General features: G+C 43.5%; 1 long non-coding RNA gene across 1 annotated transcript; it reads right to left on the bottom strand.

Annotated features, from left to right (window-relative positions):
- Nucleotides 1-779: 779 nt before the first annotated feature.
- Nucleotides 780-11,419, bottom strand: LOC133145191 (uncharacterized). The gene is made up of 2 exons (XR_009710844.1): nt 11,025-11,419; nt 780-1,691 (listed from the first exon to the last, which is right to left on the bottom strand). It is a non-coding gene; the product is annotated as an uncharacterized LOC133145191 (long non-coding RNA).
- Nucleotides 11,420-23,290: the final 11,871 nt, after the last annotated feature.

The following is a 23,290-nucleotide window of genomic DNA, read 5'->3' as shown; positions in this document are numbered from 1 at the left end:
TGACTCAAGTCACCTTTTAGTAATACTATCATGTGATAAATATACACAGTAATCCCTTGCTACATCGCGGTTCGTTTATCGCTGTTAGCAGAAGGCAAGGACTGCCCACACAATTGCAGTGCGTACCTTTTTATAAAAAGTATTATAATAATAAGAGTTCTAAAAACATATTTAATGTGGTACCTTGTTATAGAAAGATTGTTATAATAATAAAAGAGTATAAAAGTTATAAAAACATTTTGACAGTATGTACACTTGTACCTTGTTATAAAAAGAATAATCATAAAAGTTGTTTTAAAAACATATTTACAGTATTTGTGAAGAATTCTCCATGTTATCTATGTTATTCAGCCGTGCTTTGATTTGAGGTAGGCTGATTTATTTTGAAGGCCGTTTTCGGGGGATACCACTTCCTGTTTGACCTTCGTGTCGGTAAGTGGTACACGAGTCATTGACGATGTAAGTGGGTCTCCTAACAAGAGAAATTAACGATGAAATGAATAAAATGAATATGTCTAACCTTTAGGACAATGTAGTATAGCTACAAATGTTCGTTTATATTCCTTTAGAGTTCCGTTTTCGCGCATTAGCACGATCGCGAATTAGCATCTTTCCGCCATATCGTTAGCTTGCCCAGTACTTGTTAACATGTGACACGTATAATATTTAGATTTTCAGTATTTATACAACATTTTCTGTATTTTATTCATACTATTAATGTATTATTTACATGTTTGAAACAATTATTTTATGTTCTAATGATAAAAAATGCACTAAAGTGGTTTCATATACATTTATTGACACAAAAAATGGGGGAAATCGCGGATTTCACTTATCGCGGGTGGTTTTTTATTACTGTAATCTTTCAAAACTATTCTAAAACATCATCTGGAGCAGTTGAGAATCAATATTTATCCAGCAAAAATACATGGTGTCCAACAAGGTTCAATCTTAGGTCCCCTCTTTTATTCCATCTATTTTCTAAAGGTGTTTATACATTTATTTTTCTCTTTGACACAGGTAAGAACAAAATGAATGTGTGTTCAGGTGTAGATTGGGGGAAAATCCAATCTTGTCAAAAGGCCCTTTCTCATCGCTTTGTGTCGATCAAGGTGGTTCCCATGGCGACCACATCCTCTAAAAGAATCCCATTGAATGCACCATTCTGTCATAAATGGATATGAAAGCAACACTTCTATTCTTGCCAAACATCGTGTTACTGTCGCTATGGTTCACTTAGGAGAGCAAAACACTATCAATTTGTAGTGCACTCATTGCAAATTGCTTCTTTTTATTTTGTCTTAGCATCTCTTCTGCCTGGTGACCATTTGTCACACCAAATATGAGATGGCTGTAAAAAAAAAAACTAAATTTACATGCACTCCAACAGAAAATGACATGAAAAGTTATTACTATTAAAAAAATTACAATCATGTCATTTTGGAAGCTCCTCTCCAGAGTTCAACACTGCCACCGTGTGGCTAAAAAGTGTATCTCCATGCCCTGTGATGCTGCGAGCGCTCAGACAGACTCTGGATGTCTTGCAGTGAGGAAGGCTGCATCCTCCCATCCCGGAGCTCCATTTGGCGCGACAGCTACCTCGCAGTCCAACCCTCCGACTCTCCGAAAGCACATTTGGAAAGACTTGATGCTCAATCTGACGTAAAAACTGCTGTGGATGAAATAAAGAGCTGCAGGGAGGAAAAAGACACGAGGTAAGCTTGACTATGATTATTTTTATGTTCAATTTGTGAGGTGAAAACACCATCACGTTATGTTTTGACTGTGCAAGGTGCAAAGTGATGCTGAATATCAAACTGTGCTTTAAATGCCCACGAAATGAGTTTCATTCAAATATGTGCGAGTCAAGAGTGGCCGATGCTGCATGCATCCAACTTTATGCATGCAGATGTTTTCATTTTAGGATGGGATTTAGTACCACTGAGCCTCCTCGCAACATTTTCAATAATAGATGCCTCATGTGATTCACTGTATTGATTCTGCCTGAATGCGGCAATATAGGAAACCGAATTCTGGAATGATTTGACAGTCCAAATTGATGTTTCAGACGATAAGTTTAGATGCAACAAGTAAGTGTGGGTAGCATGTTTTTATTTTTTTTATTTCAGGGTGTTTGGGAGTGTTTTGCCGTCGTGATCCGACTCCTGTCAAAGCGGCGGACCGTTTCTCGTGGCCTCTCCGCTTCTGGTTACATCTCGCTGCGATCAATGGCGGTTCATTCATCTGAGCGTCCGATTAAATTAGCGCCGCAGATGAGGCTTTAAACTGTCTTGGGGGAGAGCAACGACGCGATCGATTGACAACCCTTTTTTAAAAGTGGGTTAAAGTCGCTGACTCTTAAGTGCCGCTTCCATCTTCAAATTAATATCTCAACATTTGCTTTCTTGCTCGCATGTATTATTCTGACTTGAAGTCTGGCTAACCCAGAAATGTACTTGTGGATGCCATTCAAAGGAATTGAAACTCATCTCATATTGTAAAAAAAAAAATGCAGCCAACCAACAGGCAGAATCCAAAATAATGAGCGGGGAATTATTCGTCGCCACGGATGCTTGACACTGATGCCGTGTGAAGTTGCTTTTAGTGGAAGCTGAATGAACTTGTCATGACGCCGAGTTGCTTGCCGACTCCTTTGACAGCCTCCCAGTGTGAGTGAGTGAGTGGCAGCGGGCCAAAATGAAAACGGTTGAAAAAAAAATTAAAAACATACAACGCGTGTACCCTTTAAGAAGCCAGTCGGAGTCACATGAGGAGTCTCCATATAAACTTCAAAGGCCTGATTAGCAAATTCAATAACGATGGAATGGAAAACAACCCTCCCGTTGTGACTCTCGTTTTAATTAAGAACCCACCATCGCCGGTTGGCATTTATTTTTTCTTCCCGTGACTCACCCCTACGGGCTTGGTGGAGTTTAAAATAATTGACTTTAACCTCCAGGTAACGGCAAAACACAGGATGCTCAATTTGTGTCGTGGAGGCAGCTAGCTAGCGCTAAGCTAGCTTTGGACAGCAGAAACCAAAAACGGCGGACAGAAAGAATGAACTGGTTTCGGTTCATTTCGTAGCCTCAAAACCAGAAAAGTTGCTGATGCCGAGTGAAGACAAAAACATACGTAAGCACAGCATCAATCGTGCAATCAAATCGGCGCCGGGTTATTGCAAAGGGGCTTAGCTGCGGGCCAAAGGAACGGGGCTGGCATAAATCGCGAGGTTCCGAGGTTTAACCAAGTTCATTTTACTTCAGGGAGGCCCGCATGCAGATTTCGACGTGTTGAGAAGAAGATTGCTTTGTTTTCCGTTCGCTAGCTCAAAGATGTCGTTTTATTTTTGGCAGCATCATTGAATTGTATGCTACAGTCGACTGTAACTTGGTAACTATTTATTTTTTTCCCCCATTGATGCTTATATAAGGGTTCATCCATGTCATATTCTGATAAAAACAACAAAAAAAAAGGGCTTTACGAAAGCTATTGGCTGACAACCAAGGCATCGCTCTACAGAGTGGGCCCCGTGAGCGTGCTGACTAACTGCTTGAGTCAGCGGCGCGACCGTCAATACTTATGAGCCGGCAAAACAAACATTCGCCGCGGAGCCGTTAATCCTTTTTTTGCATGCGGCTATAATACCAAAGCTTCGAAATATATCGGAATGCATAATATCAGCAAAATGTATTTGGGGTATTCCGCGAAGACACTTGCGGATTGTTTACATGACATTATTTGTCGCGCCGACGGCGCTTTTGTCTCGTGCGGAGGCAAAGTGATCCCTCACGGCTAAGGCCGCCAGCGTTTTTGTCCTCCCAAGGTGAAACCAAGCGTGGAATTTGTGAGCGAGTGGGAAATCGGGCGCCCGAGCTAGCATGGTACATAGTTATTGATTATTACGGTAAGCTGGGCTATTATTAATAATGCCTCGGTGGGACGTCGGAATCCAACATTGGATAGAAATGTACCATGTGACTATCGCCGTTTTGCTTTTCTGGATTTCCCGCTTGCAGGTGGGCCGCTTTATCCCTCAGTATTGATCTCGACCGTTCCATCGGGCATCTTTGGAAAAAAAAAACAGGAGGGAATGAAGAGCGGGTCAAGCCGCTGAGCCGAAACATGCCGGTTTTTTTTTGATCGCCGGCCCCAAAAGGCTTTGTCAAGGACATGGCGGGTTCGCTGAGCTTTTTATTGAAGGCAGCCGAGCAACAACAGGGTGTTTGTGCTCCTTTGATGCATAATGTAATAAAGGTTAGTCGCGGCCTATCATGTAGAGTTCCATTTTTTATTGATGGCATTTAACCGGCGAGGTGTGCTTAATGAGGATCATTTGTGACCTTTAAATGTAAAATGGAGGTGTCCAATTCTCATTCTCAGTCATGTTCCCATCTAAATTATGATTTTTTTTTGGATACATTTTGTTGTAAGCAAGCATAACATAATGTGGCTGCTGCAACGTAAGCTTCAAAATTTCCAATGTGATGTTGCCACCATTTTTTTTTGCTATTTAAAAGTGAGCCCCTATGAGTATTGACCAGTTCAATATATATTTGCCCCCCCCCTGTGCACCTCCTCAGTTAAGCGCCTCAGTGCTTTAGGAAATGCCCGTAAACCTTCCTGAGCTAATGTGTAGCGATTTTCCAGTGAAAAAGAAAAGTCGTAATGGTGACATCATTAGCTGCCAAGGCTAAATGACGACATGGCTCGCGTAGTGGCTTTCACAGCTTTGTGTGTATTGATTAAAAAAAAGAAAAAACTTCAAATCTAACAATGGCGCAACATATTAAAGAGAACCTTCTCCGGTTCCGTTTACGCTCCCAAGGACATTTCCCCGTCCTTTGTGGCTCCCCCACTTAACATATGACTAATGTCTTACACGGCAGAGGAGTGCTTGATGGATTCCTCGACGTGCCCGAGCTGAGATTGAAGCCTCTGGGGGACATCCGCAGACACCAAAAATCAAATCCGCGCACCGCTTCGACGTGTATCTGATTCCAGTGGACATTTTTAGACTCCCGACATCTGCCTTAGACGTATATCAAATCCATCTAGGAGCATAGATGGTCAGGTTTCCACCTAAAAATGCCAAGGTAACTGAATCAGCCTTAGAGACTAAAAATGGAGACTAAAAATGGCGACCAATCAGCAAAAGCTTTCCTCGAATAAATGTCAGGGCAGAAAATTAGACTTTGGTCCGTCTGATAAGGAGAAAGGTCAAATCCAGCTCGGCAGGTCGAGATGATTGAATTTGAATTTTTGCTGAATAATGAGAGAAAGTTAAGACGCTTGAAAAGTTAGTTTTCGTTCCTGTCCTCGTCCACCGTCAGCCGCCGCGACCCGGCGAGCTCACGTAGCGTTGCCGAAGATTTACGCCGCACCGCCGTTCCTTTGACGGATGGCCGCATTACTGCCAGACGTGTCACGCGAGACAAACGACGACGGTAAACGGGTGAGGCTAACGCGGGAGATTGTCTCCCATGGTTGCGAATCGTAAGCGTCACAGTTGCCATGGAAGAAAAATAAACAAAGACGGGCAGAATTGCGTTTCCGCCACACTATACACTTTTTAATACCAGAAATTTGATTTAAACACAGTGGGGGGGGGGGGGCAAATTGTATTTGTGGGCAGGCTCAATTTGTCAATGATGCAGTCAGTGAAGCGTTGAAACCTGCTTCAACCCTCCCCTTGTCACTAAACGTTTACATCATCAGGACGTCCTCTACCAAGGACACTTCTGTGACCACCGTGTGTGTGTGTGTGCTCATCAAGAGAAAGCCGCCTTTGATCACTTAATTCAATTTCAAATTGCTGCAGTAGACAAGGGTTGGGATCCTGGCCCATTTTTGAGGTTCAAGGTTTCAACCCATTCACTACCACTGACGATTTTAGACGTCAACGTTGTATTTTGAACTGGCAGCGACCGCAGGTTTGCCCCGACTTGTTTCGTCGAAGCTACGTTCATCCCCAACACGCCCACGAGGTCACCGCTCGCAAGGTCGGAGGTCATTAATCAGATCGGCGCAGGAGACTGGCGGGATCATCAGCGCGGGGGAGCTCCCGCTGGGCGCAATGCTGGTTTTACCATTGATCATTCGCTCGCGTGTATTTGTGTTTGTGGAGCGTCCGAGGCAACCGAGGGAGCGAAGGCAGATGGAGGAGGATTTAATAGTTTTTTTCTCTTTAGAATCTCTTCAGCTTTTTAAAAAAAAAAATTTTAGGCTAAGTGTGACATGATAACAAACGACCCCTGTTGCACAGGTCTGAAATGATGTCACCGAAAGGTCAAGGGTAATGGCGGATCCATACGGCAAGCAAATTAAAGTTACACATCATCAACCAGTCCAGTCGATGAATGTAAGCTGTTGTTTCGGAAAATCCAATCCATAACACAAACCGTTGAAAATACCAATTACTACTTTCCTGTTAGACGTTTTATCACCACTGCACCGAATATTCCCTGTCTTAATCCACATTTTTATTCTTTGGCTTTTTAACCCATCGCAGTGTTTTAAATCAGTCGTATCATTGCCTTCGGGGGCTTTTTTTTTATCACCTTGTTATGTTTTTCCCGTGATTGCCGTCCGTCATTTTAAATACCAACCGCATTGCGCGTCTTTTGGGTTTTTTTTAGTCTACGTACAGTTTTACCTTGGCTACGTTTTTTTTTTTGCATCACCGCTCGTTTTTTGAAGATCCAGAGCAGTTGAATTATCCATTAAAATGTTTCCTCATTAAGTAGGAAGATAAGAAATAAGGCCAGTCCATCAATTACAGGGGAAACCTGGCCTACTTTGAGCAGCTTAAAATACGCATTCCGTTTTTTTTTTTAACTCATCTCAGCAGAAAAATCACAATTTTTTTCAATTATTTTTGAAAAAAACAGAATGCGTGCAAACAAGGCACATGACGGATGACTTAGTCGCACATGTGAGAGTTTATGCAGCCAAGCTTCTCCGTGTGGAATAAAGGGGCCACAATAAACAGGCAGTAATAGACACGCTAGACGTGATTAATGGATCTGCAGGCAGCGAGGAAACTTTAAATATCTTGTCTGGGAACAAAGTGTACGACGCACACCGGAAGCTCCTGCTGTGTGAGGATGAATTGCTGGGAAACAAAAGATTTTGCATGTATTTTTTTTTTGCAGTCCGACAATGAAGCCCTGGGAAAAAAAAAATAAATACACCAAATATATATTTATTCCATTTTACTTGGAGGTACTTGTCTCTCTATGAGTAATGGAAGGCAGATGTCAGATAAAGGCAAAAAAAACTCCAAGTGCATCAGTCGGCTACATTTTACAATTCGCTGTTGCTTTTGGAACCCGGCGGGAGAAGTTACTTAATTTCAGTCGACAGGCGTGGAATTGTATACATGAATTTGGGGAGCTTCTATTTTGTAGCCATGCTAACCACTCGGCTCTGGAGATTTGTGGATTGGAACGCCGGGGCTGAGGTTGCGAAAGAATACGTCACCAGCGTTCATGACAGCTAGCAAAGATTTCTCAAGAAATTCAACAACCTGAAAAAGAGTTGATATATAGCCGTTAATAAAAGTGTCATCAGCATAGAAATGCTAATTTGTTGCTAATTAAAACAAAAAGTTACCTATATAAACAACAAATAGGAGAGGGCCCCGGTACAGAACCCTGCGGAACACCCTTATGGATAGCAACACATTCAGAGCCCATATCGTCATATTTAATCTCGTTTTTTAGTAGCATCCCACTCCAATATTGGAAAAGTCTGCCGTCTGAAAAATGCATGAGCGATCAGCATGGCGTAAAAGGAAGTGAACACATGCATTTTGAATACAAATGCTAGAAGAGGAGCACTTAGCAGACCACCCAAGGCTATTAGAGGTGTTCTATAGGACGTGCTGATCATGCTAAACAGCGCTCTCTGTGATTGTGTGTTCCGTGTACAAATAGCGTAGGCTCTGAAATGAAACAAACCACCTTTACATAAGGCGCGGCATTAGCTAGCATGCTAGCTGAAATAACAAACTGATGTCTACACACGTTTTACTTTGTTTACTTGCACATTTTTTGAGGACGCTCCATAAAGCTAAAGATATTGCTAATACATCATCTGTCGCAGATCTGCCATCCCGCCTTGAGGAACTTCCCGGTACTGCACCACGCAGGCGCCGTCGTCTGCTGGTTTCTCCTGCGGCATGCGGGCAATTATCTGGCTGTGTAATTACGGCACTGGCAGCGACACAGAAAACCACGGATTACGTCGAGACAAAAAGCGAGAAACAGCCGCCGTGCAGACACAGACAAAGTTGGACAGGGGTTACATAATTAGCTAATTGCCTCCTGCATAGCTAATGCGCGCGGGTCTGCTTATGCCAGGGATTTCTTTTTTTTTCCCGCCGTGAGATATTTATAGGTGGTTTGCTGATTCGGCGCTAAATCAGTGCAAAGTGTCTTTCCAGTGGACTAGAAAATGAATGCGGCAGAAAATGTCAAAACACTATGTACTCCTGTTTTTTTATGGCTGACATGAATTATAAACCAAAATAATCAACTTGCAACTAATATTGGTGTTAGTTAAAAAATATTTTATTTATTTATTCACTTATTTATTTATTACGTCATGTATTTTTTTTTATATTGAAGAATAATGACGAGTATTGCCAGGAATATCCGAGGATGCCTCTTGAGTGCAAATGCAATTTATTTCCAAGCAATCCAGGTCACGGCCAAGGACAAGAATTTCGGTAGCAAACATTCTTAGCATGAATCGTGAACATTTGATCGAGCCGATTTCCGGCGTACATCCCTAAGCAAAAGGACGATTTAATCGCTCACATCCGTTCAAAGGGAATGTGACCAGAGCACCTCTAATTGGAAGTGACTCGACTCGGAGCTTTTCCCCGAGTCTTTCGAACACCTTATCCTACCGCCAATTATGGCGACAAAGTTGTACAATGGCCACTTTACGGATAAACTCCAGCTTGTGTTCAGATCCCAAAAAAAAAAAAGAGAATCACTTTGCGGTCCCGTCCATGTTTGCCTATCATCAACTCTCAATTTACGTCGCTCACATGTGAAGGTGAACGAATCCCAAACAAAGCAGACCAATCGTTTACTCATTTGGGCGTTGTTATTGATCGGCGCTCAGATTCAATCGAAATGGATTTGTTAAGTAAACACAGTGGCAAGGTCAGTCAAAATACTTTTTGGGAGAACCACAAACCCCCCCCCCCCCCCAAAAAAAAATTATTGAACTTCAGAATTGATAAAAGCAGAATTAACCGATTAATTGAATCGAATTTGTAACGAATTAAAAAGCACTCGGTCCCGATAAACTTTTTGCGGAGCGCTGCAATTGACGCTCACATCCAATTTAATTGGCTCTTTATCAGCCAATTACAGCCGATGCCATTTGTCAGAGAACGCCGGCGCGCGCCACTCGCCGTTCGGAGTAATTAAAGCCACCCGATTGATTCTTCCGTTAACCTCTTTTTTTCCGTGGCGGTCCGCCGCATTCGGATGTGGCCAGGCATACAAACGGCGACTCCGCATGAAAGGACGATTTGGCTTCCTTTTTCCCGTTTTTTTGGTCGAATTGGAAGCAGCGTTAAGGCAGCCACCGGGGAGCCAATTACTATTCCCAACCATTGGCTGGTTTTCATCTATTTTTTATACGAGGTACGAAGGGGCTCTCCCGTACCAAAAAAGACCAGAGCGCTACTTGAATCTCTGTCTGGCGGATGACCTCATCATCACCGAAGCGCTCGAGTGGAAACGCGATGAAAGATTTGCAAAGTTCGCTTCACGCGGACGTGCAACTTAAGAGCGGTAGTCAAGCCTTTTGTCGGAAGATCCTCGCGTCAGCAAAATGCTAATGGTCTCCCCTTGCTAACGACTCGAAAGTGAACTAGGCAACAAGGCCCACGAGCAGGGTTGAGGTGTCTTCTTATTACGGGAATGATATGTTGCCGTAGGTGCTCTTTCATTATTTAACCCATTTTCCCGTTTTCTGCTGTAATGGAATTTTTTTTTTTTTATGTGGCTGCTCCACAAAAAAAATATATTGTGTTTTGAACACCGCACGATTATTCCTGCCAAAGGAGCGTGTTATCAAGCTGTCAAAGCCAATCGCAAATCACGGCGTACTAGTAAAACTGATGCGCTGCAGAGACAAGGCCGTATTTTGTCATGGAAATGATTGAGAGATTAGAATTCACAGTCAAGTTGTAGGTCATGTAAAAACTGGTGTGATTTTTTTTTTTTTTGTATGAAGTCCAACAAAATTCTTAAAGAAACAGGCTCTGTATGATTAGAATAAAGTTTTAGCGCTACAAGTAACGATTATTTTAATCCTCGATTCATCTGCCGATTATTTTGTCAATGAGTCGGATCAATCTTAATCTCCACCACTGTACTCAAAAATAATTATTTCAAATTGACTGGTTGGGTTCGTAACGTAAAAAATAACCATGATCATTTTTTTTTTTTTTGATTCAACACAGACAATTTTAATTGTTTGATCAAAACTGATTTTAAATGTAATAATCCGTTAGTTTTTGATTAATAATCATTGTGGCTCTTGCGTGTTTTTTGCATTCCGTTTATATAGATATGAGTATAACTTAATTAATATATATATATTTATTTCTTATAATTATCAATTCCAATACACAAAAGAGATTTTGAATGGGTTAGCTGGGGTCATAGCTCAAATGTGCTACAGCGTTGTCACGGATTAGCCTTCAGGGCTCAGTGTTGTTGGCGATAGCGCAAACATAATCGATTTGAAAGGATATTTGAGCTCTGATGCAAGCGCTAGCTTCATATTGATGCAAATTGCTATCGCAGTTGTCTAAGGCTGTTTTCTGGACAATTTGTTTGTATGTACTCCAGATAGCTGATAGCTTCCATTTTTTTTTGGGCAGTCGGCTAGTGACTAATCTGTTCAAACACAGCAAAAAAGCAAACGTTTACTACACGCAGAGTTACGATCTTCCCAAGCATATCATTAGAATGAGAATCCTGAAGAGTTATTACCGTCGGTAGTATACAGCTGACAAAGCTCCGAGACCTCCGATTTACATTTTCTGGCCAGCTCCGCTCCCCCTGGCAATGTTCTCAATTCCACGCCGAACTGCGCTTGGATTTCCGGAAACAGGGCAACAAATGCAGGCTTTCATGCCAAATTGAATGCCTGCGTTTTCGGGGAAACTACTCCGCTAGCTAGCTCTCACAGCGAATTGATAATATTCATGAGGAATAAGAAGTCAAAGTTAAACTGTTTACCCCCCCAAAGAATCATTTCACTCGTGAGTCATTAACCGTGTTAGCTTAAATCACACGCTAACACAAACTAAGCTAGCATGCTGTATTAATTAACCGAAATGACACACTAGCACAAACTGAGCAAACAAATGTTGGGAATCACTGTACCTAATGAAGTGTCCGTTAAGGGTGTTCCCCACACCACTTTGACTTTAAAATCATGCGGTTGTGTTAAATGCTTACCAAATGCTAGTATGTGTCACGAATGGCACAAAATGCTAGCAGCTGACCTTCTTAAAGCATTTTATGACTTTAGATTTGTGGCGTTGTCAAAATTTCCAAAATTGCTAAATCCATAAACATACTTTGCCGCATTTTTTCTTTTTTTCCCGGAGACCACCAAAGTAGGAATAAACAATGCAAACAAAAGAGGAACGCCGGCAGCCGCGTATTTTGACTGATCTCGTCCCTCTCGGCTTGTACTGGGAACACTGGTACCTCCTTCATCCGCAAGATGAGAGAGAACACGCTGCGCTTCTCAATTCACAATCCCACCCCCTCCATCCTCAACCCCCTTTCCTCCTGAGACCACCTCTGCATGACGGCATGCCACTATTTTTAAACATGCCGTCATCTTGATCAGGCTGGTGCACGCCAACCCCCCCACCAACGTCACCCGGCCCCACCCTGCACTCTGCAAAACAAGCACCCTCATGAATATAAAAAAAGAAGGGGGGGGGATACGTAGTCGGACTAAAGATTACTGGAGCAGGTGTGCGATAATGAGCGCCCCACCTAACTGCAAAAATCCATACTGTGACCTCGTTGCTATTCCGAGGTGTGACTTCATGTCGAATAAATACGATGATGCCTTGTCAGTGTTGTCAACCGCCCACTTTAATATTCAAACGAGGCTGCAATAGATTATTTCATTATTTCATGCAAATCGGAATAATAATAATAAATCAAATAATAATAAAAACAATTATTCAATTATATATAAAATAATAATAAATAAAAAAATTAGTAAATAATAGAAAAAGAAATCTGATCTAACCCTGCATATGTGTTTCCTCATCTTAATTTCTCCTGAAACCCGCAGCCACATGTTTGAAGTCTGGCTCTTTTTATATAGATTAGCACAGGGGCTAGTAAATTAAGTGGCATGGCCATGCATGGCAATTTAATTAGCCGGCTTTAAAATCAAACGTAAATCCGCCCCCCTGCGCCGGAATTTAATTTCCACCAAACAAGCCTTTGAGCTGTTGGTTTTGCTTGATAGGCACGCTGACACGCATGTGAAGCGGTCCCGTGTCATGTTGTCGTGTGCACCTGCCATGAATTTGTCATATTTGTTGATGGAAGCGTAACGCGCCGGATCGTAGCTGCCTTTTGTCTTATTGTCACTTTAAGAAATCCATCACATGCTACTGGAGTATTTGCTAGCATCAATTTGAAGTGTGTTTTGTGTTCGGCTTTCTATTCAATTATGTTATCACTGTATGTATTCAATAAAGTACAGTACTGCCGATTGCTAGAATTCCGTCACCATTCCCGCGGGGAGTGTTCATCGAAATTGTCACTCACCTACCGTTGTGACACTCAAACATAGCCCCTCCGCCCCGCCCCCCCTCTCGGATGTATTTAAGTGGCATTGTAAATTATTCATCACATGGCTAATTTTCTCCATGCAGCTTTTATTTGTTGTCCTTTCCCTTGCGACACTCACTACAATTATAGAAAAATACCTCTTGTTTTGATTCTTTCCAGCAATTAAATCAAAAATTTCCAAAATGTTCTGCTTCTGGCAGTATTTTTTTATTTTTTTTTAGACACATTTCAATTGGACTTAGTTTTATTTATGTAGTTAGTTTCATTTATTTTCTTATTTATTTATTTATTTATTTTTGTTTGTTTTATTTATTTATTTTCAACTTTGACTCCCATGACGCTGACTAAATTTTGCACATTACCAGCGAACAGCAAAACACGACTTTAAAGCCGAGACGCTTTTCCTCATGTTCCCGTTCATTAACTAAACTGAGCGTGTAATCCGACTCGGAATGTCTTCACTATCACTGGTATGCCGCCACCAATACCAGCATTCCCACCTTCTCCGCCAAGGGAGCCAATTTAATTCTCATGCCTATGCATTTATTCATATGGAGTCTTGCCGGTTTCCCCCCCCCCCCCCCTGCGCATAATGGTAGCACCATGAGTGGGAGGGGGGGCGAGACGCAAGACTCTCTATGGGAATAGGTCCTCTTGTTGCCGACAGCACGAGCCAATCATGCATTTATTTATTCTACTGGTCCTACCGCCTTCTAAACGCCGGCCCATCCCCCCCATAAAGCTCATAACCTCGCATCCCCTTAGATGCAATTGTTGGCAAAGAATGCAATAAATCATTTCTTTGTGCCGCCGTACAGTGCCACTTCATCATTGCTCATGAATCTTCGTCCAAAACGGGATTCCCGAGCAAAATTTCATCCATTCACATCAAACCCAATCACATAACGGGTGGACAAGCTGTCGGCTTTAATCGCGCGCCACGTACCGCGAGGGAACATCTGTAAGGCCACCACTAGCGTAGGAATGCAGATGGTGAACGTAATTAGTCGGCGGTAATCGTAGACGCCGCGCTATGTCGTCCAGCCTTTGTCTTTCAAGTTACCGCCCTGTGTCGACCTTAAAAAGCAAACTTCCAGAAATGAGCCTTCTCAATCTGTTGACTGGAACCAAACCATCTGGGAAATATGAATTTTGGTTGGTTGGTCTTTTTTTTTTTTTAGTACCAGAAGGATTTCAAAATGTCCACTTGTTGACTAACAGGTTACTAAGTGAATTAGTGCTCCGTACGCCCTCAAGACGGTAATTCCATCAAACGCCCGTGACCCCTGACCCCCAAGCGTATGCTCACCGGTGTCGGCGAGATGGATTGGCAGCAAATGAGATGTAACCGCTTGACGGGGGCGCCGGAGAGATGGATGAGCGATGATGCAAAATTGTCAAAGCGCCACCCCCCCTCCCCCGACTATTATCGAGGTGGCTGGCCTTCATCATGTGAGCCGTCTCGACATGATCTGGTTATCAACGAGCTGGGTCAGAACGCCGTTCCTCGTGTCCGTCCACAACTCGGAGATGCTCCAATGTGCTCCTTCCTGGATGTTGAACAGCTTGGGTGAAGAGTGTTAATGGTGTTTAATTAACACCAGAGGTTAGCCATGTCCCCGTCGCACTCCCGTTCCAGAAACGATGAATGGATAACGGCCGCGGGTGATGCGGCCTCGTGCTTTAATGGGAACAACTCCCAAGAGGCCATTTTGGGCGGCCATTATAGTGATGACAAGGACCTTTTGTGTTGTTGACTTGTTGCTGGCATTTGTGCAGTTTTAATTATTTGATCACAAATCTATTCCATGCTTGTCATTTTTAATATTACATGATTCCGTTTTGATAGCTCCAAGGCTCCCTGGGAGCTTCAAAGTATCATGGTTTTTTTTTTAAATAAATGTGGAGCCCTTGTCAAGTGCAAGTCACTAAACTTCATTGAGGAAAATTATTTTTCAATTTTAGTTTTTTGTTTCCTTATCAAAAATAAGCGACAGTACCCCCAACCAGGGGCGTATCTAAAGGGGGAGGGGGGGCATGGGTTTAGTTTTGATCTTTTTTTGAATATACTGAAATTTTCCATAAATATTTAATGTTATTTCATTACAAATAATACGCAAATAAAAATGTGTATATTATGTCATATATTGGCAATTTCTTTGCCATGTTTCTATTCGACTACACTTCCAACGAAGCTACTTTGCTTCCCTGCTCCCCATCGTGCCTGTTCCGCTCTTTGTTCCACTTCGCCGGGAGTGCCAGGATGCGCCGGGAGAGCGTTTTGAGGACGGGTCCAATCTCTCCGTTTTGGGGCACGCGTCTGTCAGCTGCCGTGTTTGATGTTGTCGATCGGAAGAAACGGTTGCGCGTTTGTGCGGATGGTGACAGGTGTGTGGGAGTACGCTTTAGTGTTGTGGGAGAAAGAAAAAAAAAACTGTTCGCATAGGTGTGCGCTTGAACCTCCCCCTCCCTCCCTTTCCGTGGAACTCCGGGGACTAGCATGTTCATTATTCTTTCTAAAAGAAGCATTAAAATTTCATCAGTGCAATGCAATCTGTAGCAGGGCGGGGGGTGTGCGAGCCAGGAAAAAAGAGAGAGCAAGAGAGAGAGCGAGGTGGGAGGGAGGATGCTGCATCCTCCTCTCATTCACCGCCGCCTGCCTTTTTTTTTTTTTTTTTTCCCTCGACATCCGTTTCTTTCGCCGCCTCCAATCCGCGAACACGCCGATGCGCAGATTACGACTCGTCTCATGATATGAGGCGCCGGCATCCCCCCATGCTCCCCCCTCCCACCCTCGGAGCGTCCCACCTCTTTCTACTACTACTACAGCAGCGTCACTCCCTCACCCAAGCAGGGGCGCCGTCTCCTTAGGCAACAGGATGCAAGCCTTTAGCATCCGGAGCAGAGAGGCTAACAAGGTGTGCTTCCCATCCCTTCAGGATTTGGAGATGTGATGTCTGGAGAGGCTGGACCAGTTCTGGGGGTTTGGACTTTTTCCACAGACTGAAAATGTAATGGTAAGTCCTTTGCTTTCAACTTGTTGATTGCTATGAAGAAAAAAAAAAATGGTTTTGCCGTGATGTTGACGGGCGACTGGCTCATTAGTGCTGCACTTTTCTCACATTGATCGGGGTTGCGGGGATATCAGAGGCTTCCATTGGTGGGTTCCCCGCCCCAACTACTATCATAAGCAGCTTTATATGCCCACCAAGGTCTCCCAGGTAGCCTTAATAGCGCTAATTGTCTCCTAATTGGGCTTTGGCTCAACCGAGGAGGCTCATTTTGGTTGCTGAGCCGCTTAAAGCTGCGGATGAAAGAATTAGCGAGATGACGGCTCAGTGTGAAAGTGGGCTGGAGTGTGTGTGTGTGTGTTTGGAATGAAAGAGACTAGAGGAGTCTTTGAATGCGTTATCCACGGGGCCATCTGCGGAAGTCCCGCGTGATGGATGGCGACCAAGGCGGGGTGTGTGTATGTGTGTGATGGAGGAAGAAGAGGATGAGGAGGAGAGGCAGTCGGGTGGAGGGTGCTTTTACGAGTAGAAAGGGAGAAACTATCTTCCCTCGTGTGTGTGTGCGTGCGTGTGTGTGTAACCGTACATCACAGAGGGGCTAATGGAATACAGCCGACTTGAAGGGTCCTCGACACCCTCCTGCATCTCGACAACTCACTCCGCCCTTTAAAAAAAACATTCCGGCATCAAGTGTGCGTGTGTGTGCTCATATTCATTCAGTGGCACGAGTGGCACGAAGTTGGACCGCCAAATACCGATGACAAATCCCGCAGCGCCGAGGAAACTTCGAGCGAAACTTCAGAGAGCCAATCTGGCCACGTCGTCGTTGTCAAGTGATTTAAAAGCGTTTCTGCAATTTCAATCCGTCATCCAGGAATTAGCCTGATCCGATACAGCCAATCGTTATTTAGCGCGACAGTCTGTTTTACTTAACGGCGCGAGTCGGCGTCCACCTCCTCAGCCCCGTTGACTTTACAACACTTTGCAAATTACGATCTTTGTGGATCTATCGGTCGTAAAAAGAGGTTTTATAAAGCGTGTCGGACTCGGGTTTGGCGGGAAGAGACTCAATCTGAACCTTTGACCCTTTTTTGGACCAGTCGCGTTGAACGTACGCAAAATGGACGCCGCTTTCCAGGATGCTGTAAATCAGCCTCCCAAATGTCTTCATGAGATTTCACACTCCCGATTTTATCTCCCTTCTGTGTATTTCCCTTCCATAGTCAAGTATAAAAGCGAGAATGCTTCCCTCCCACGCACTTTTCCCATGATCTTCCCCATCCTCCCATCTCCCGGCACATAATGAGATTTGACGTTAATCCCGACACAATATCACAAGATTACGCGCTTCTGTGTGAGCGCCGCCGCCCGACGGCTTTGAGCGAGTTTGGCGGCGCCTTGGTGTAATCTAACGTGTAATTTGCCAGCTTGGATGGAAACGACCCGACGGGTTTTTATTCTTCTTGTCAGATGAGCCAGTCCAATCCAATCCCACGTAAAGGGCATTTGGCAAGCAGTGTTTTTTTAGAATCCCGATTTATTATTGTTTCATGGAAACAACAAACAAGAAGACATTTCTCCGCAAGCTAATGAGCTGCCGACGTCAGCCTTCACCTTGGCAAAAAAAGTGATTAGCCGAGTATTCGGATCGGCGTTCCCATCGCCGCCGCGCTCCTTTCCGGGTTGCCGTGACAACAGGAGAAGCCCGGCTGGCGTCGCTCGACAGCAATTAATGAATGCGTCGAGCCTGATTGATTAGTATGTACAAATGACGACGGGAAGTGTGAGGATATTAACATCTTAACTGGGTTGCATTAATGCGAAAATCGGATTTAATTTAATGATTCGTTTACGGTGCCGTTGTCTCCTTTTATGCATCGGCAGTTAAGCACATTTCTCCACCGTCACCCCGACGCTAACCTTCCTCCCAATTCCCTCCTCGCCTTCCAAGGACTAGAAAATGTATGACCAGAACGCCGGTAAATCCACCGAAATTGAATCGTCGGTATATCCTGCCAATCATATTTTGATTAGCTCCAATGTCACTTAAGCCCACGGTTTACATTGAAAGCAGCCGTTAGCGGCTGATTGTGTTTTAATGCCGCGGCAAGGCGTTTGCCGCGTTTCACCTTTGACCTCTCCAGGCGTTAATTTCAACCGCGCCCATCCCGTCGCTTTCTTTCCCTCCCTGAGGAAATCAGGCCGGATCTAAGACCGCCATTTACATCTGGGCAAATGAAAGCGCCGCTGTATAGTTATTGCCTCAGGACTCGTGAATCAAACTTTATTGACCAGTCGGAGAGTTGCGGACACTCGTTGAATACAAAGTGAAAAGGGCAGCATTATTTTTTTTTTTTAACCGTCTGTGGAAGATTCTAGATGGGACGGGCAACACTGAGCACCAAAGCAGGGATGAAATGGAAGTCTCTGCTTCTCATAAATATGCTGATCTCAATTCCGGGTAGGCCATCTTAAACAATAAACGCCGACATGTATTTGTCAAAGATACCGTGGACACCTTGTCTGATTTTATCAAGCGTGGTCTCGGGAGAAATGTCGCATTTTACGGCCGTGTCATTATCACAGGGCGTTCCATTTGAGTCGATTAAATTTCACATATGCGGTATTGTCGCCGCGGCGGCTAGCATTATGTTAGCGTGTAATGCAATCATGGGGAAGTAAATGTTTATGTAATCACCAAGCATAACATTAGGTTTGCTTCTACTAGAACAAGTCCATTGAGGCTTTCACGGAAAGTTTTCCCATTGCTTCCTCGACAGCGCTAGTTGGCTAAAAGTTTCGCCCTCCTTGTTAGCGTGTCTTTGCTTCTTTGATAAGGTCACGCTGTACCTGCTGTTGCTTGTCAGGAAAAAGGCAGATGGAGAAGGGCCCCAGCACGCCCGTGGCCCAAATTTCACACCATGCTGTTGTTCCGTGGCAGGTAGAGCCACCATCTTCAGATGTGAGAGTGGCAGTCGGTCGGCCGTGTCCTCTAATGGCCTGGCGCTGGTCACGCCGCTTCTCTGTATCGACTCGCCGTATGTTGTTATGTTGGGCTGCAGTGGAACCAAAATTGATTTCTAACAGAGTCCTCACGTGTGTGGAAATAATGGCCGACTGTTTGTCAATTGTTCTTTCTTTGGGTTTCGCCATTACTGCAAATCATCGCAATGTTTAAATTTGTATAAAATTTGGCGTGCGGGAAACTCTGCTAGCAATTATTGCTCTCAGCAGCAAAAGTATTACATTCATATTTACCACATGTCCTTCATGTTGGGTTAAGTTAAGCTGGTTTGGCCTTGGCTTCACACGAGACATTTTGAATGACAGTCGTTGGAATCGAATTTACCCGAGCCCAGCCACCAATCCTGCGGTTCGTTTGGACCCCCTCCGTTACACGTTTACCCAACCTCAAAATGACTCAATCCTCCCTCGGTGGAAAAATAAGTTTGGATCGACGAGACGACAATCAAAATCAATCAGTCAGTTTACGACATCAGTTGCGGAGCCTTCTCCGTTTCTCGATCGGAAGCGCCATGGCAACGCCGGCCGGCTTTGATATGCAGATAACCTCAAATTTGTACAGTGCTGCTCTGAAGGGAATATTGACTTTTCCGAGAGGCTGGGAACATTTGCATTTATTGTATCAAAGGCTATCATGTCTCTACTCATTCCCCCAGACTCGGAGGGACTCCTTGTCGGAGCCAGAAATGTGGACTACGCTCTGAGGACGTCGCTCTGGGACTTGAACGTGAGACTGATCCCGAAAGAACGTAACACAATGACTTTGTGACCAACCCGCCCCAACCGTTTGTCCTTCTCCAAAGTTCCCCGGTGCAACGTTCGATTGAAGTCTACCAACATGGATCGCCTGTGTCCGGCGGAAGGCCCGAACCGGACGCGGGCCCTGGTTGGCAGACTGTAGCCCCCCCCTCTCGATTGTGTTCGGCTTGTGATTTTCAACTTGGGAATTATTACCGACTTGGAACCCAGGGATGGATGTACCGGAAGCTGGCAAGCATGGCAAGACGTCAACGGGTCAAAAGTTGGAAGACCAGAAAAAGGTCCGTAAACATTTTCTTCTTTGTTATCCGTTGTTTTTTTTTGTATGGTCCGGGAAAAAACGGAGCGAGCTAGTAGGCTAATGGAAGCTAGTTTTGTCTCTTAGTTCACTCTGACCTCCAAGCGGGTCATCTGGATTGGCGTTGAAACCGGCCGCATCGATCCCAGGCGGAGTTCATTCGTTGCCTTTACAATGTGGGGAATTGATGGCGCCGCTTGCAATCTCTGTGGCTTTTATGGACAATTAAGTCAAACAAAAAGAAAAAAAAAAGATTCTGGTCCAGGTTTTTATACTGCAGCTGTCAAATACACATGGCCACATTTGTACAGACATTGACCGGATTGTGCTAATGAAGTGCTTTTGTTAAACCAGAGAAAAATGCGCAGTAATACATCAGAAGCGACGTTTGTAGTTCCACCAGGACCTGATACCGTTTGGCTTGCCGAGAATCGAACCCGGTATTCGTGGAGAGTTTAACCCTTTGAGGATAATTTGATGCATTCTGCGTTTTTTCAAATGAGATTATAAGTGAGCAAACAGTGACATTTGCTACGGGTCACTTGGCTGAGCACAGCTACAATTTTGGTTTCAATCGGTGGTCGGTGCCAACATGGAAGCTCTCCCGAGTTTTATCTTGCCTTGGGCTACAAGACGAATGAGTAAAAGCAGATTCTTTATTCTTTTTTTTTATTTTTTAATAATACATCTGGCGTTGTTTTCGTGGTGGAACTAGGATGTGGTAACTGCTCAACTTGACAGGTCGAGCCCCTCGAAAACCCAAACCTGAATCCATTCTGCGTTTTCCCAGAGAAGTTAAGGCGCCATCGTCAACATCACGTTAATTAATGTGCATTGTCCCTATTCAAATAAATAAATTAAAAAATAAAAAATAAAAATAAAATATAATAAATTAATTGAAAAAATACCTAAATATATTATCTATACTATATATGTATATAAAATATAATAAATATATTATAAATAAATGAATAAATAAATAAACATCCCTGCAGGGTATGACGCTTTGCAGTGTCTGTGTGCCAAATTTCCAAAAGTTCAGAATCCCTAAATTGTGAACTGACTCATTTCTATTCTGTGTCACAGAATCTAGTTCATCGTGTGTCCCCTTTACGGAATAGGCAATGCTATTTGTCTTTAGGCGATGATTACAACCGGACCGCTCACCTGACCCCCTTCGGGGAAGCGTTGCACCGTGATTGGGTGTGATTGGCTAGGCAGTTGCTATGTTGCTCGGGAAGTTCTCATTATTAAATCACGCCTGGCTAACCTTTTGTATTTCGCCGACTTCCGCCATTGCTAACCGAGCATCTTCCATGCATTAAGAGTCGAGCATTAAGAGTAAACGAACAGACTCAACCCTCGTGGATTGTAAAAAATAAAATGTCTGGAGCTCCTGCCGGGCGCTGGTTGAATGAATAATTGAATACTGGACCAGTTTGCAGTCTCTGATTTTAATGCATTCCATCAAATTGCTGAGCACATGTTGGAACAAAGGAGGACAGTCCTGTTACTGAGAACACCCAGCATGTGTCGTCTAAATAATTAAGTTGATGCCGAGTAGTGGACCGGCACCTATGGATCCGGATTGAAAAGTCAGCCGACACGTGACGGCCCTTTTCGGAGTGGCGACAGGCCCCGTAAGGAGTCCACCGCCGCGACCCTTCAGACACGCTTGGCTGAGGCCCGACATGTCAGCAGCTCTTTCCACATCAAATTAGCGGGTTGAGACTGCCAAATGAAGTTGGTGGGAAAACATGTCATAACGAGACAAGTGTGGCTTTCATGGAAACATGCCTGTGTGGCATGTGATGAGAGAGAGAAGGCGGGGGGGTACGCACGGGTCAAGTTAACCCGTTCACTGCCAGCTTGGTTAAAAATGTATTTTTGACGTCTATAGTCGTCTTTGGTAGTGAATGGGTTAATAATAGAGAGCGAGGAAGTGCGAGAAATGAACTCTGTGACACAACTTTGTGTCGCCGATAAATTTCTTCGCTGACTTCACGTTTATTGGACGTCAATATTTTCTTCTGTGACAAACAATCCTAATTTCCACATTTTTGAAAAACAAAAACTCCTTCAAACAGCTGCGTCTAATTCACACTCGGACGTCTCGTCCAAACGTGGCAAGAGAAAATACCTCGGCGCGATTTCGACATTAACTGCCAGAATTCCGCGCATCATTTTCCAGCGGAGGAGACAAAACTTTGAGTTATGTCGTCGCTCTCGTATGTATTACGCCTTCTTTCTGCTACATTAATGTTCGGGATTCAGCGGAACAAGACTTATGATGCAGTGTGGGCGGTAAATCTGCCACGGAATCAAAGTATTCCGATTTGAATTTAATATACACAATAAATTTCATTATAGTTGCCGGCCACCCGAAAGCAAAATATATATTCTTCTCAAATCACATCCAGGAAATTTGAATGTATTCTAAATGGTTAATTTTACTATCAATCCAAGACATCGGAAATCTCGTCCCATCTATTAACACCCGGGCCTTAAATCTCGACCATTTCCGAGCAGGGCTACAATCAAACGTACAAATGAGATGGAATAACCTCCCCTGTCGTAAAACGGCCGGTAAAAGCCTTTCTCCGCGATGTGAGGTCACGGGCAGTCCAATCCCCCTGAAATATCACTTTGTCATAAAAGGCGGCGAGGTCACAAACAAGGTGCGAGGGGTTTAACGGGAATCCCATTATCTCGGGACGAGTTGCCACAACACGTGAATAACACTTTGTAACTGATAGTGTAAGCTATATAAATGGTAATGGTGACTTTAGACCTCTGTTGGATGGCACTAAATTATTAAATGCAATCTGTCAGCCTGAAATAAATTAAATAAAATTAAGAAAGAAAAAAACAACAACGTTTTTTCGTATTTAAATAAATACAAATAAATCAAATTTGATCTTATCAAATAGAATTAAGAAAAAAAACAAAACAAAATGTAATAAAAATTTATGAATGAATCTTTATTTCAAAGATGATTCAAAGAATAAAAACAATAAAAAACAAAGAATATATATCACTGTTAGAAAATATAATAAAATAACTGTTAGAAAATATAATAAAATAAATATTTAAATAAATATCAATAAATAAATATCTAATTTGATCTTATAATGGATTTTCTCACTTGATCTTGACATAAAAATAAATAAAAATTGTAGTTGTGGCATCAACAGGAAGAACACCCCGTCACGGAGGTACAAATCGAATACGTTATTGTTCCAACTCGATTATGGTCCGATACCCACGGCTGTCTTTCGCATCCCGCGTGTTGCTTCTCCATGTTTGATACATTATGCATGCTCGATTCTAAGCGT

This window comes from Syngnathus typhle, linkage group LG21 (assembly GCF_033458585.1).
Source record: "Syngnathus typhle isolate RoL2023-S1 ecotype Sweden linkage group LG21, RoL_Styp_1.0, whole genome shotgun sequence".
NCBI classification, from domain to species: domain Eukaryota; kingdom Metazoa; phylum Chordata; class Actinopteri; order Syngnathiformes; family Syngnathidae; genus Syngnathus; species Syngnathus typhle.
The sequence above is the reverse complement of the archived record's forward strand: the minus strand, read 5'-3'. Positions and strand labels throughout refer to the sequence as shown.